The sequence below is a fragment of the Canis aureus genome, chromosome 27 (genome assembly GCF_053574225.1).
Source record: "Canis aureus isolate CA01 chromosome 27, VMU_Caureus_v.1.0, whole genome shotgun sequence".
Taxonomy (NCBI): domain Eukaryota; kingdom Metazoa; phylum Chordata; class Mammalia; order Carnivora; family Canidae; genus Canis; species Canis aureus.
Window position 1 is genome coordinate 30,281,423 of NC_135637.1, and position 13,526 is coordinate 30,294,948.

Consider the following 13,526-nt stretch of genomic DNA (forward strand, 5'->3'; position numbering starts at 1 on the left):
AGACTCCTAACTCTGGGAAAGAACTAGGGGTGGTGGAAGGGGAGGAGGGTGCGGATGGGGGTGAATGGGTGACAGGCACTGAGGGGGGCACTTGACAGGATGAGCACTGGGTGTTATTCTGTATGTTGGTAAATTGAACACCAATAAAAAATACATTTATTATTTAAAAAAAGACAATAGTATGATATGTGAAACATGTAGTGTGTGTAGTAAAGGAGGGACAAGAGGAGGAAGTCCGAGATTTTTGTTTTTAAAGTCTTTGTTGGGATTCCTGGGTGGCTCGGTGGATGAGCATCTGCCTTTGTCTCAGGGCATGATCCTTGGGCCCTTGGATCCAGTCCCACATCGTGCTCCCTGCAGGGACACTGCTTCTCCCTCTTCCTGTACCCTTCCTCTCTTTTCGTGTTACTCAGGGTGCAGGTGAATCTGGCTTTAGTGCCTGGAGACACAGAGAGGGGGGTGGCTGGGTAGCAGAGGCTGGGACAGGGTACCTACAAACACGGACATGCATGAGTGACAGAGCATTTTGCCAGAAGCTTCTCAGTTGTGGGGGCTGTTAACATCTTGGAAGCTCCCCCAGAAGTCAGATTTTGTCTCTACCTGACCAAAGAGACAGAAACAGGAGGACAGGTATCTACCCCATGTTGCTGAAGACCCTGCCACCACAGTGGGACTGGCCTGTCCCAGGAGTGTCATATCTCACTGCTGACCCAGAGAAATGAAAGTGCTTTTTATGCAACTTTGCACCTTCTGCCCGACTCTCAGACTCTACTTGATTAGTGATTCAGGATCAGAGGTAGGACCTGAGGACAAAAAGGCTGAGAACAGGCTCTGTTCAGAGTGGGAAACAGGGATGGGTGGAGGGATCAGCTGTGGGAACCCCACAGGACACTGCCCAGGAGTCTCTGCCAGGCCCTGAGGGCACCAGGGTGCTGGGGTCTCAGCCTCTGCGCAGCCCTGAGGTCCAGGGCCTCCCCCAGCTGGGAGGGTCTCCCTGCTGAACCCAGGAGATGCACAGTGCCACCTGCTGGTTACATGTCCCACTCAGGGTCCTCAGTGTCCTGAGGTTAACATCCGGAGTTGTGTCACCAGCACTCACCTGTGACATGAAAGACTGTATGAAGCAGCATGTGGGGTCTGATGCAAGGAACATGGATACACTGTCTGTGGCTGAGAGATTCCCACATGGAGGGAACAGTCACCCAGCTATAATCACTCCTGTGACTGTGGGAATGTCTACAAAATAAAAGTCATGCAAAAGACTAAGCCTATCCCACCTGTGGGACATTTCCGGAGCTCCTCAGAGGAGTGCCTTTCAAGTTCATCTCAAGAGAGGAGTAACCGTGTCCTGCACAAAGAGTCATAGAAGAGAAAATCAAAGCAGAGCATAAGGATCCTCAAACCAGGATGGAAGGCAGTGATTTCACAGAAGCACCAGCACCTGGTGACATTTGGGTCACCTCCCTGGTGAGATCCCCTCATTTGGGGATCTCCTCCCTGGATGGGTGGGCAGAGAGGACAGGGCAAGACTGAAGATATCAAGTTGTCAGGGCAGAGCAACTGAGGCAGGGACACAGCAGGTGGGGATGCAAGCAGCTGTGCTCTCAGGGGCCTTTCAGGCCTGTGCAGCAGGAGGAAGGCAGGGAGAGAAGGAGGAAGAGGATTGTGTGAACCAGGGTCTCTACTATGACAGGCCCCTGAGAGGGTGCTGCTGTCAGTGCAGGGGAGCCTCAGGTAGGGAGAGGATTCTCTGTTCATGAAGGAGTAGAAGATTTGGGGAAGGAGCACAAACACTGAATTCCTAGCTCAGAAATGGGGCCCCCAGACCTTGAGCAGCAGGAGCAAGGCCCATGGCCTGAGGCTGGTGTGCAGGCCTGGTGAGCAGGCCCCAGGGTGGGTGTGACCGGGAAGGTGGGACAGGAGCCTGGAACAGACCCAGAGCCTCCTCCCTGGGTGCAGCAGGGGGACAGGAGTCCTGGAGGCAGTGTCCCTGGAACCCCACAGGAATGTGCAGGCAAGGCTGAGGGGAGTGAGCATTTGTTAGGGGGATGTTTGCAGACCTTCTCACCCCAGGGGGAGGAGAATTCAGGGAGGAGCATGAGTTGAATGTCCAAGGTCAGGCTGCAGTACCTGGGACAGTGGGCACAATGAAGTGGGGGTGGAGATGAACCCTACCTTCTGCACCCACCTGCACATCCCCAGGACCTCAAGCACAGGGAGGCAGAGCTGGGGGCTCTCTCTCATCCCTTCTGCAACTGGGAGGAGGAGAATATATCCTGGTCAACAATTCTGCCCCAAATTCCTCTCCCTGATTTTGGTCATGGAGGAGCCCTGGAGGATCCTCCTGAGCTGTGGGGGCCTGGAGCTGACAGCAGGTGGGCCCTGGACCTAGACACACGCAGGAACTGCCTTCTAGGGCCAGCACCCCATGGACTCCAGGGGAAGAGCCTCAGTCCCCTGCTGCCCCAGCCTGGGTACCCCCTGACTGATGAGGGGACAGGAACCCAGAGCAGAGTTCCCTGCCTCCAGTGCTCTGGGTCCTGACCCCTTCTGCATGGAAGACAGGCCATAACCAAGTCACACCCAGCCTTCCTAAGGCTGCACCTCATGAACCCAAATGGCTCAGAATCACCTGCTGTGGCTCCTCCCTGGGGACTGTCTCCAACTGTCCCCACTGCTCCCCTGCTTCTCCAGGATCAGAGTGAGGCTCAGGGTCAGCACGATCCCCAGGGCAGGGAGCACATGGACAAGGACATCAGGGATGCTGACCCCATGGACTCCACTAGGGTCCCTGAAGCCTGGTCTCTCTCTGTGTCTCACCCCAGCTCCCTCTCTGTCAGCGGAGCCTCTGTCCACACTCCTGGTGGGGAGGCCACAGGCTCGCTCTGTCTCTATGATCTCCTCTGTCTGTGGCCCCAGGTGTGTGCTATAATTACAGGTTTATAGATGACCAAGCTCTATTTTTCAAAGTTTCCTGTGTTGTAGCTGAAGCACCTCTTGCAGTCATCACCAGATCCACAAGGGCAGATCCGACCTTGACATTGGTTATGGAGAGGCTGAGACCCTCACTACACAAAACCTTCTGTTCCTGAAGGGACAACGCTGGATCCCACCCTCTGTGACCACGGAGGTCGTGGTTCAATTCCAGGCACGGCTCTGACACATCACAATGCCTGACCCCCCCGCCCTGGGGACACACTCTGACATCTGGACTAAGGGGCTCATGTGAAGTTTCTTTGCTCCCTTTACTAACTGCCTGTTCAAACTCCCTCAGAACCCCTCCCTCCTGTCCTCCCCCATTCAAGGACAGGGGGTCACACCTCCTTGAGCAGTGGATGGGATGATGTCACCCTGTCAGCTCCATCATGGATCCCAGACTCCTAGATGACCTTCTCTGTCTGTACAAAGGTGCTGTCGCTCTGGGGTAGAGTTTACTGAGCTGTGACAACACAGCAGTGGTGTGGCCGCCCTCAATGGGCCCTGTAGGAGAGTGACATCACCAGGAATGCAGTCACCTCACATACTCACCCTCCTCATTCCTCCCCCTGCTGTCAATACCTGGCCTCCTTAGGACCTCTAGATTCCCACCTCTTCCAAAATACAATGAGATTCCAATGATGTGGAGTGTAGCCTGTGGTATGTTCTTCCAAAGAAATGTGCAGTTAATACTTATGCATATTTTAGGACTTGGGATCTTATTTTCTTTAAATATTGACTAATATCACCCTCTATTAATATACATCATGTTTGAGGACATCTTCATTACATCAAGTCTGATCATTTTATAAACAGCTGGTATAAAAATCAGTGTGTAAATTTTTTTTATTGCTTTCAGGGTTGCTGATTATGCATAAAGTTTCCATAAGCAAGCACATGGTGGTTTTTCTCTGGAAAGCTTTTTTTTATACCATTTATAATTTTGATTGTGGCATTGATTTATGTGATCCATGCAATCAACAAATAATAAGGAAAACTAGTCATTTGGTTGAAACTAAGGCAATAATGATCCCAGCTGCAAAAAGATGTGACATGTGCATCAGCAGAACAGGGATGGGGCTGAAGGACCATGATAGCTTCATGACCTAAGGGTGTTTCATTTACTGAGAAATCAGAAGATGAAAAGTGAATGTACACTAGCCTAAAAGAACCTGTCCCTGATCCTGAGGAGAAAACTGTCTCTTTCATTTGACACCTTCTGTGTACAATGGGCTACTCTGAGTGACTCTGAGGTCAGAGACATGAAGGAGTCTCCATTCCCAGGAGGGTCCCCCAGATGCACCTGGGCAAGGGTATCAACTGAAGAATGAGCAGAAACCCAGGGGGAGCCTAAGCAGGCAGCTGCTGGGGTGCTCACTCACTTTGCAGATGGGTAAGTGGGTCTTTGTCTCATTTCCCCACAGACCTGGAGCACTGTGAGAGCACTGAGACTGCTGTCCCAGGATGAGCAGTAATAATCAGCCTCATCCTAGCCTGGAACCCAGAGATTGTCAGAGTGTCTGTGCTGCCTGACCTGGAGCCAGAGAATCGATTGGGGACCCCTGAGTGTTGGTTACTACTACCATATATGAGGGTTCTTGGGCGTGTTCCCAGGAGCTGTTGGTACCAGATCACATAACCTCTACCGACGTTGGAGCTGCTTCCAGTGCAGGAGATGGTGACCCTCTGGCCCAGGGACCTGAACACTGAGGGAGGCTGAGTCAGCACAGACTGGGCCCAGAACCCTGCAAGAGGCAGAGACACAGAGAGGGTGATGCTGGATACAAGAGGAAGATGCAGGACCCCACTTGCCCTCCAAGAGCCCCTCCTCTGTCCCACATCCAGTCACCTGTGCAGTGAGCCAGGAGGGTGAGGAGGAGAGGGGACCAGCCCATGGTGGAGGTCATCACTGATCCTGTCTTCAGTGGCCCCTCAGCTGAGCAGAGCCTCGCCTCGTCTCTCCCTTCCCCTCTTCAACCTCTGAGAGGGGGAGGGGCCCTCCCATGCAAATGAGACCCCAGATCTCTGACCCCTCCCTGGCCCTGGGTCAGGTCCCTCTGCTTAGGATGTCAGGGGGGTAAGTAGGGGAGGGGCTATGTGGGGCTGGGGTGTGGTTAGGGAGGTCCCAACTGTGAGACCTGAGAAGAGGCCACAGTCAGTGCTAGGTGGTGTTCCCAGCTCTGATCAAGCCTGACACCTCATAAATATGCCTCAATCACCTTCTGGCATCCTGACACCACCTCACCCTGCATGACCTGGGGATCAGTTGGCCATAGGACTCAGGTCCTGTCCCCAGATCTCTACCCACTCTCCTCCTATGATCAGAACATGTGTCCACGCACATGGTCTCCCACCTTGCAGCATAGATTTTAGGCTACACTCTCATTTCTCTGTGTGAGGGACGCCTGGGTGGCTCACTGGTTAAGCGTCCGTCTTTGTCTCAGGTCATGATCCTGGAGTCCTGGGATCAAGTCCCACAACCGGCTTCCTGCAGGGAGCCTGCTGCTCCATCTCCCTATTTCTCTACACTTGTAGTTGGATGAATATTCTTTTTTAGAAATCCTTCCCAAATACACTGATTAAGTCTCACTGACGATGTCACTGTGAAGATGTAGGTGGAATCACTAGGACATTGTTTTCAGATCTGTGTGGACTGCATGGAGAATAACGATGGAAGTTGCAGTTAAAACCCCAGTGCAGTTGCACCTGGTGGCTCAGTGATTGAGCATCTGCCAATGGCTCAGGTCATGATTCTAGGGTCTTGGGATCGAGACCTACATCAGGTTCCCTGAGGGGACCGTGCTTCACCCTCTGACTGTGTCTCTGCCTCTCTCTCTCTATGTGTCTAATGAATAAGTAAATAAAATGTTTTTTAAAAAAGGAATGACTTTGGCTTTCATTTAAATAGACATTTAAAAACATTTTATAAAATCATTTGTCTCTTTTTTTAACCTTATGATTATATCATGCGTCTGATCGTGCAGGTAGGAAAGCCTGAAGTAGTGCCCATGAGCCCCCATGAGGACCCAGTTGTATGAACTTTACAGCCATCTGAATGGGGAATTCGCAAATATAGACCAGCTTCTATGATGAGCAATTCAGGGTCCAACTACAATCTGGGGTGGGCACAGCTGGGGCCTGGGTCCAGCATGTCAGGACAGAGCAATAACTCATTCAGCCTTGCATGAGTAGGAGAATAATGTTCTTTTTGTTTGTTTGTTTATTTATTTATTGGAGTTCGATTTGCCAACATATACACCCAGTGCTCATCCCAACAAGTGCCCCCCTCAGTGCCTGTCACCCAATCACCCCTATCCCCCAACCACCCCCCTTTCCACTACCCCTTGTTCATTTCCCAGAGTTAGGAGTCTCTCATGTTTTGTCATCCTCACTGATATTTTCACTCATTTTCTCTCCTTTCCCTTTATTGCCCTTCACTAATTTTTATATTCCCCAAATGAATGAGACCATACAATATTTGTCCTTCTCTGATTGAATTATTTCACTCAACATAATGAAGATCTATTGGCAAAAGCCACCTGGACCCAGAGTTTCTGTCATAGGTCACCTGTGAGTGGTGGAGAGTGGAGATGAAGGAACCATGTCCCTGAGGTCACAGACTCTGTGGTCCTGACTTGGAAAGATTATTTAGCAGAGGTCCAGCCTAGCTTACGTGTCCCTGTTGAGACTCAGGGAGTGACAGCCCAGCCCTGAGAGCATAGGGAGTGTGAGTCCCACATCCCCAGGGGCCTTGATCTCCGGTGGAGCAGCCCTGAGGCTGGGGTCCCAGAATCAACGTACTGATCAACCTCAGGTGCCGATTGGATCCCAGAAATGGTGAGGGGCAGAGCTACCCGTGGGGACGGAGACTCTCCCTAGGAATCCTGAGGATCAGCTTTGTCCCAAGGAACAGGTATTCAGAGCACATCCTGGCTACCCAGGTCACAGCACCTCAGTAACTTGAGTTCCCTGTTACTAGGGATTGTGTCTTCTGGAGATTGTGACACCAAGGACAGCAGGTGAGCACAGATTAGTCTAACATTTGAATGGATGGAGAAGCCCAAAAACACGGGAGATTGCCCTTTATCTCAGGTCCTGGTACCCAGATTTCAAGGCCTGTGTCTCAAAGCCTTTCTCCCTGACAGAGGATTGATCCAGGCAGTGAGGACTCAAATGAGAACAGCTCTGAATCAGACGTGCAGGTGCTGCCGAGTGACAGAAACAGGAAGGAGAATGTAGGGTGTCACATGCAGCCCCAATTTCTGGTCATTCTTCCCCACAGATGGACCCTAGGGACTGGGAACTTCAGCAAGATCATTTCTGATTTTCTCTGAAATCCTGAGGTGGAGACAGAGTTCAGACCTGAAGAACCGGAGGGAGAGACAAGCCTGAGGGACAGGAGCGCAGAGGGGAGAAGAGGAGGGAGGGGGTGGGGATGTTGTCAGGGAGAGTCTGCAGGAGCTTGTCCAAATTCACGTGTGTCTGGTTCAGAGAGAGGAGACCGTCCAGGACCAGGTTATTGACAGTGCATCAGCCATGGGTACATCAGGAGTGACAAAGGTCACACTTCATGGAATGAGATGATAGAACTGACTGTGGATGAATATTTGCTGGGCAACAAGTTCAGTTGCAGAAACAGTATTTATCCCTGTCCATCTTCTCCAGACCCCAAGGGGGTGTGCAGCTGGACTCTGACCTCTCATTTCTTCCTGTCTTCCTCGGATGTCCTATGACGTGTCACCTTGCAGGCATATCCTTAGTTTTTCTCTTTCATCTTCTGAAACATGACCTTTGGGGCAGCTGGGTGCCTCAGTGATTGAGCATCTGTCTTTGGCTCAGATTGTGATCCCAGGTCCAGGGATGGAGTCCTGCATCAGGTTCCCTGCAGGGAACCTGTTTCTCCCTCTGCCTATGTCTCTGCCTCTCTCTCCATGTCGCTCATAAATAAATAAATAAAAAGAATATTAAAAAGAACCCAGACCTTCCTACATATATGTGCCCCTGCATGTATCTCTGGGTAAGATTCTCTGAAAAGTAGCTCCGGACCATGTCTGTGGGTCCAGAGGTCTTTGTCTCACATCCTCCGTATGTGAGACGCTGTGAGTATTGGGAGCTGTTCCCACTGCCATGGTCTGTAGCACAGTGACAGTCAGCCTCATTCTCAGGCTGCAGCCCAGAGATGAGCAGGAGCCCTGCATTGGCCAAGGTGTCCTTGGAGCCAGAGAAGAGGCTGGGGACCCCAGGGCCCTGGGGAGTCTCAGTAGACCATCAGCAGGTACTCAGGAGGCCTCTTGCATGCTGGAACCAGCATATGGCCACCGCTGCAGCTGCTGCTCAGGGTGCAGGTGAGTCTGGCTGTTGTTCCCAGGGATGAAGAGAGGGAGGGCGGCTGGGTCAGCACAGGCTGGGACGGGAAACCTGCAGACACATTCACGGGTGATGGATCAGGGGCCAGACTAAATTTCCTCAAACCTCTAAGCTAGACCAGCTGACGTAGGCTGACAGTGGCTCTGTGTCCCTGAGGTCAGTCCTGACCTGTGCACTGATAGAGTAGAAAGAACATTAAAGATCTGGTCCCCTCTGTGGCCTGGGCTGCCCCAGATCTCCTCGTCTCCCCCCTCTGCCACAGGAGAGCCTGTCCTTACACATGGGCTCCACCCACTGACTGCCCAACCCCTTCCTGGGCCCTGATCCTGGAGCTCTGCTCACACCACACACTGAGGAGGATGGAGGTGGCTTCAGCCCTGGGGAGAGCCCTGGATGGAAGCACCTGCTGGGACCACACACAGGTCCTCAGAGGAGACTGCCAGGCCAGAGGGGACACAGATGATGAGTCCCCATCAGGAAGCTCATAACCCAGTTCTCAGGCCCAGGCACCCTGAGTGAAGGGTCCTCACTGAGCAGCCCTGTAGGGACCACAGGGCGGTCCCTCAGCGCCCCCTCCTTGTTACAGGACACGCACCTCAGCAAGGCCCAAAGCCCTGAGAGCCCAGCTGGTTTCCAGGCTCACCAGTTCCCTCCCCATTGACGTGTCCAGGTCAGATTCTCAGAAGCGGTTCCATCTCTGGGGAATTAGAAGCATGAGTTCCACATGTTCTCACAGAAATGTATTTGTATTTTAAACTCCCGTTTTTGTTTATTTTTGTGTATTTTTTACTGGAGATTTGGATTGACTTACTTCACTCAGCATAATACCCTCCAGTTCCATCCACGTTGAAGCCAATGGTGAGTAATTGTCATATCTAATGGCTGAGGAATATTCCATTGTATACATAAACCACATCTTCTTTATCCATTCAACTTTCAATGGACACCAAGGCTCCTTCCACAGTTTGACTATCGTGGACATTGCTGCTAGAATCATCGGGGTGCAGGTGTCCCAGCGTTTCATTGCATCTGTATCTTTGGGGTAAATCTCCAACAGTGCAATTGCTGGGTCATAGGGCAGATCTATTTTTAACTCTTTGAGGAACCTCCACACGGCTTTCCAGAGTGGCTGCACCATTTCACATTCCCCCAACAGTGCAAGAGTGTTCCCTTTTCTCCGCATCCTCTCCAACATTTGTGGTTTCCTGCCTTGTTAATTTTCCCCATTCTCACTGGTGTGAGGTGGTATCTCATTGTGGTTTTGATTTGTATTTCCCTGATGGCAAGTGATGCAGAGCATTTTCTCATGTGCATGTTGGCCATGTCTATGTCTTCCTCTGTGAGAGGAAAGTTTTCAGCTATGATTTGTTCAAATACATATTTTGGACCTCTGTCCCTTTCGGCACCCTCAGGAACCCCAATTAAACGTAGGTTTTTCTTCCTCAGGTTGTCATTTATTTCCCTTAATCTATCCTCATGATCTTAAAATTGTTTGTCTTTTTTTCCTCAGTTTCCCTCTTTGCCATCAACTTGTCTTCTATGTCACTCCCTCGTTCTTCCACCTGGTTAACCCTTGTGGTTAGGACTTCTCGTTTGGATCGTATCTCATTCAATTGATTTTTAATTTCTGCCTGATTAGATCTAAATTCTGCAGTGATGAAGTCTCTTGAGTCCTTTATGCTTTTTTTCTAGAGCCACCAGTAGCTTTATAATAGTGCTTATGAATTGGCTTTCTGACATTGAATAGTAATCCAGATTTTGTAACTCTGTGGGAGAGAAGACTGTTTCTGATTCTTTCTTTTGAGGTGAGGATTTACTTCTAGTCATTTTGCTCCGTGCAGAGTGGCCAAAACCAAGTTGTATTGGGAAAAGGAGAAATGGAGAGGAGAGAAAGAAGGAAAGAAAGGAGAAAAAAATAAAAGATGAAGAAAAAAAGAAAAAAAAGAATAAAAAGAAAAAGGAAAAAAGGGTGGGGGAAGCAAACAAAGAAATCAAAAAGCAAAAAGAAAACAAAACAAAACATTGGGGCGTATCTTCTGATTCTTTATACTTTAAGTCCCTTGACTTCCCCTGGAACTTGTCCGTCTAGTTGGTCTTCTGGGGAAGGGGCCTATTGTGCTGATTTTCAGGTGTTAGCCCTTGGGGAGCTCCTCTCCCCCTGCCTGGTGAAGCGCTCAGTGGGTGTTGTTTACCCCGTGAGGCCCAAGGAGGAACAACCCCAGTGCCAGCGGCCAGGAGTGAAAACCTGTATACAGCCCCTGCAGTAACTCCGGAGCAGTCAATCTGCAGGGTCTGGAGGCTCCGGGGTGGGCTGCTGATCTGCCCAGCTCTGGGCAGGAGCATCTTGCTGTCCTGGGCCCTCCTGGCCTCTGCCTGTCCCGGGGGCGGCCAGATCCTGGGCTGTGTCCAGGCGCCCAGTGCTCCCAGGCCTGCACTTTTGGATTCGCGCCCCTGGTGGTGCAGCCCCCTCCGCGGAGCCACTGCCTGAGCCCCTCAGAGCTGCTCCCGCCCTGCAGCACCCTCCACGGAGCCGCCGCCCCAGCCCCTCCGAGCTGCTCTGGTCCTGCCGTGGGCTCTGCAGCCCTTAGGGAGCTTGGCGCACTCTCCCGGGGCGCAGGTGTCTGTTAATGTCCCAGGGAGCCTGAGGGCATCCCCGCCCTCCTGCAGCCCTGCTCTAACTCCTTTAGAGCGCCTTTTTGCCCGCGAAGGTTGTTGTAGCTCCTGCTTCTCTGGGAGGGAGCTTTCCTGTCCTGAGGACACTCGCCCCGGCCTTAGCCCGGCTCCTCGTGGGGCCCCTCCCCCTTGGAGGCCTTTTGTTTCTTTAATTCTTTTTTCCCCCCGTCTTCCTACCTTGACAGGAGCGTGAACTCTTCTCACTGTAGCATTCCAGCTGTTCTGTCTTTAAATCTCAGGCTGAATTCGTAGATTTTCAGGATGATTTGAAGGGTATCTAGGTAATTTAGTGGGGACAGGTGATTTGGGGACCCTACTCTTCCGCCATCTTGCCCCTCCCTCCGATAATAGGGTTTTTTATTAAGAAAAACAGAATTGACATCCAGGACAGGAAGGTATGGGAAAACCACAGGCAAGTCCAGAGAAGAAAAGATAAGAGAGTTCTTTTATAGAGCAAAGGGTGATTGACTGTGGGAGGGCTGTTATTGATAAAAGGTCCATGGGAGTAAATTGAAATATGGCTTGTCATCGGTTGAGTTGTTACAATTTCTTATTGGCTGGGATGTTGCCAGGGGAGGAAATCTTTCTCTTACTGAGGTAGTAAGGCAGTGACTACAGTAGTGTAGACTTGCAAGGTCTGTCTTCAGGTGGGTCTGCAATTGAGGGTTGTGGGCACAAGTGCCCCCTACTGGTTTCAGAACTCCCATTCAAAGAGATTTTCCTTCTATTAATTTTCACAGACACTGCCTTATCAGGACCCCCTCTGAGAGTGAGACTCAACAGTATCATGGGCAGGCCTAAAGGATCCTGGTACCTAGAAATGAGACCTAGTGAGGTCGAGGCACTAACTAGCTCACTCTCAAGGTTTGGGTCGTGGTGAGGTGTGTGCCCTGGCCAGCAGTGGGGGGGCTGTGGGGCTGCTTGTGGTCCCTAAGCAGCTCATTAGTGAGAAGCATTCAAAGGATCCTGGGCCTTGGGGCCTGGCACAGTGCTCCCTGATGGGACTCAGCAGCTGTGTCCCCTCTGGACTGACACAGTCCCCTGAGCAGGTACCTGTGTGTAGTCTCAGGGGGTTCTTCCTCCCAACAGCTCTCCACAGGGCTGAAGCCACCTACATCCTCCTCAGTGAGTGTTGTGAGCTGATCTAGCACCAGGGGCTGAACAGTCACGGGATGGAGCCCATTTGTATGGACAGGCCCTCCTGTGGCAGAGGGTGAAGGAAAAATGGAGCCTGGGGCAGCCTAGACCACTACAGGGACCTTGGGGACGTATCATCATGGCCTGGACTCCTGTCCTCTTTGTGCTCCACTCTCATTGCACAGGTAGGGACGGGGTTGCCTCAGAGACCAGCCTGCATCGCCCCTGTGGTTCAGAGCCTAGATATAATTTACTCTGAATCTAGCTAATATTTATGTGTGTCTGTGTCTACAGGTTCCCTGTCACAGGCTGTGAGGACACACTCCTCCTTCCTCTCTGCACCTTTGGGATCATCAACCAGACTCACCTGCATCCTTCCCAGGGCCTCAATGTTGGCAGGTACTGAACATACTGGACAAGGAGAATCAAGGAGGCATCAGGAGTTCCCTCAGATCCAGATAAGTGCCAGGGCACGGGGTTCTCAGTCACTTCTATGGATCTAATGATGCCTCAGGCAATGCAGGTCTCCTGCTCATGTCTGGGCTGCAGCCTGAGGACGAGGCTGACTATGACTATGCTGCACATTGTGGGGTGGGAGCAGCTCCCGATACTCACAGGGTCTCAGATAAGGAGGACATGAGACAAATCCTCAGGACCCAAGGATCTTGTCTCTGAGCCTCCTTTCAGAGCTTTCTCTCCAAGAAAATTACCTGGAGAGACAAAGCAGGGTGGTCTCTTCTGCACTATGATCCATCATTCCACAGGAAAGAGAAACAGTCCTGTGATGCATATGAAGTAAGAAAACTGGGACATCCCAGGAGACACAGGCAGATGAGGTATCAGCATCTAGTGGCACATCGCCACTCAGTGTGGAGAAGAAGAACAGGGACAACTACTGTTTGCAACTGACCATGTGGATCCAAACAGTGTTGCACAATCAGCTCTATCATCTCATCCCATAAACTGTGACCCTGTGTCACTACTGATGTATCCACAGTTGAGACATTGACCTTAACCCTGGTCACAGACACAGTCTCCTCTCTCTAAACCAGCTCTGTGTTCAGATCCTCCATATTGGACCAGATCCTGCAGATTCTCCCTGCCAAAATCCCCAAGCCCTCCCTCGTCTTCTCCTCTCTGCTCCCCTGTCCCTCAGGCTTTGGTCTCTCCCTCTGGCTCTTCAGGTCTGAGCTATGTCTCCAAGCCATTATTGTAGAGAAAATCAAAATGATCTTGCTGTAGTTTCCAGTCTTCAGGGTCCATCACTAGGGAGGACAATGACCAGAAAATGGAGTTGCATGCAACCCCTCAATTCTCCTTCCTGCTCTAAGATCTAGGCTCCATTTTTTGGTACCCAGCACTCCTAATCAGTC

The 13,526-nt window shown here is 51.2% G+C and overlaps 1 long non-coding RNA gene across 1 annotated transcript; it reads right to left on the minus strand.

The window, feature by feature from the left end:
* Window positions 1–231: 231 nt before the first annotated feature.
* On the minus strand, window positions 232–3,113 carry LOC144299540 (uncharacterized). The gene is made up of 3 exons (XR_013366240.1): window positions 2,633–3,113; window positions 1,100–1,236; window positions 232–491 (listed from the first exon to the last, which is right to left on the minus strand). It is a non-coding gene; the product is annotated as an uncharacterized LOC144299540 (long non-coding RNA).
* Between the last annotated feature and the right edge of the window lie 10,413 nt (window positions 3,114–13,526).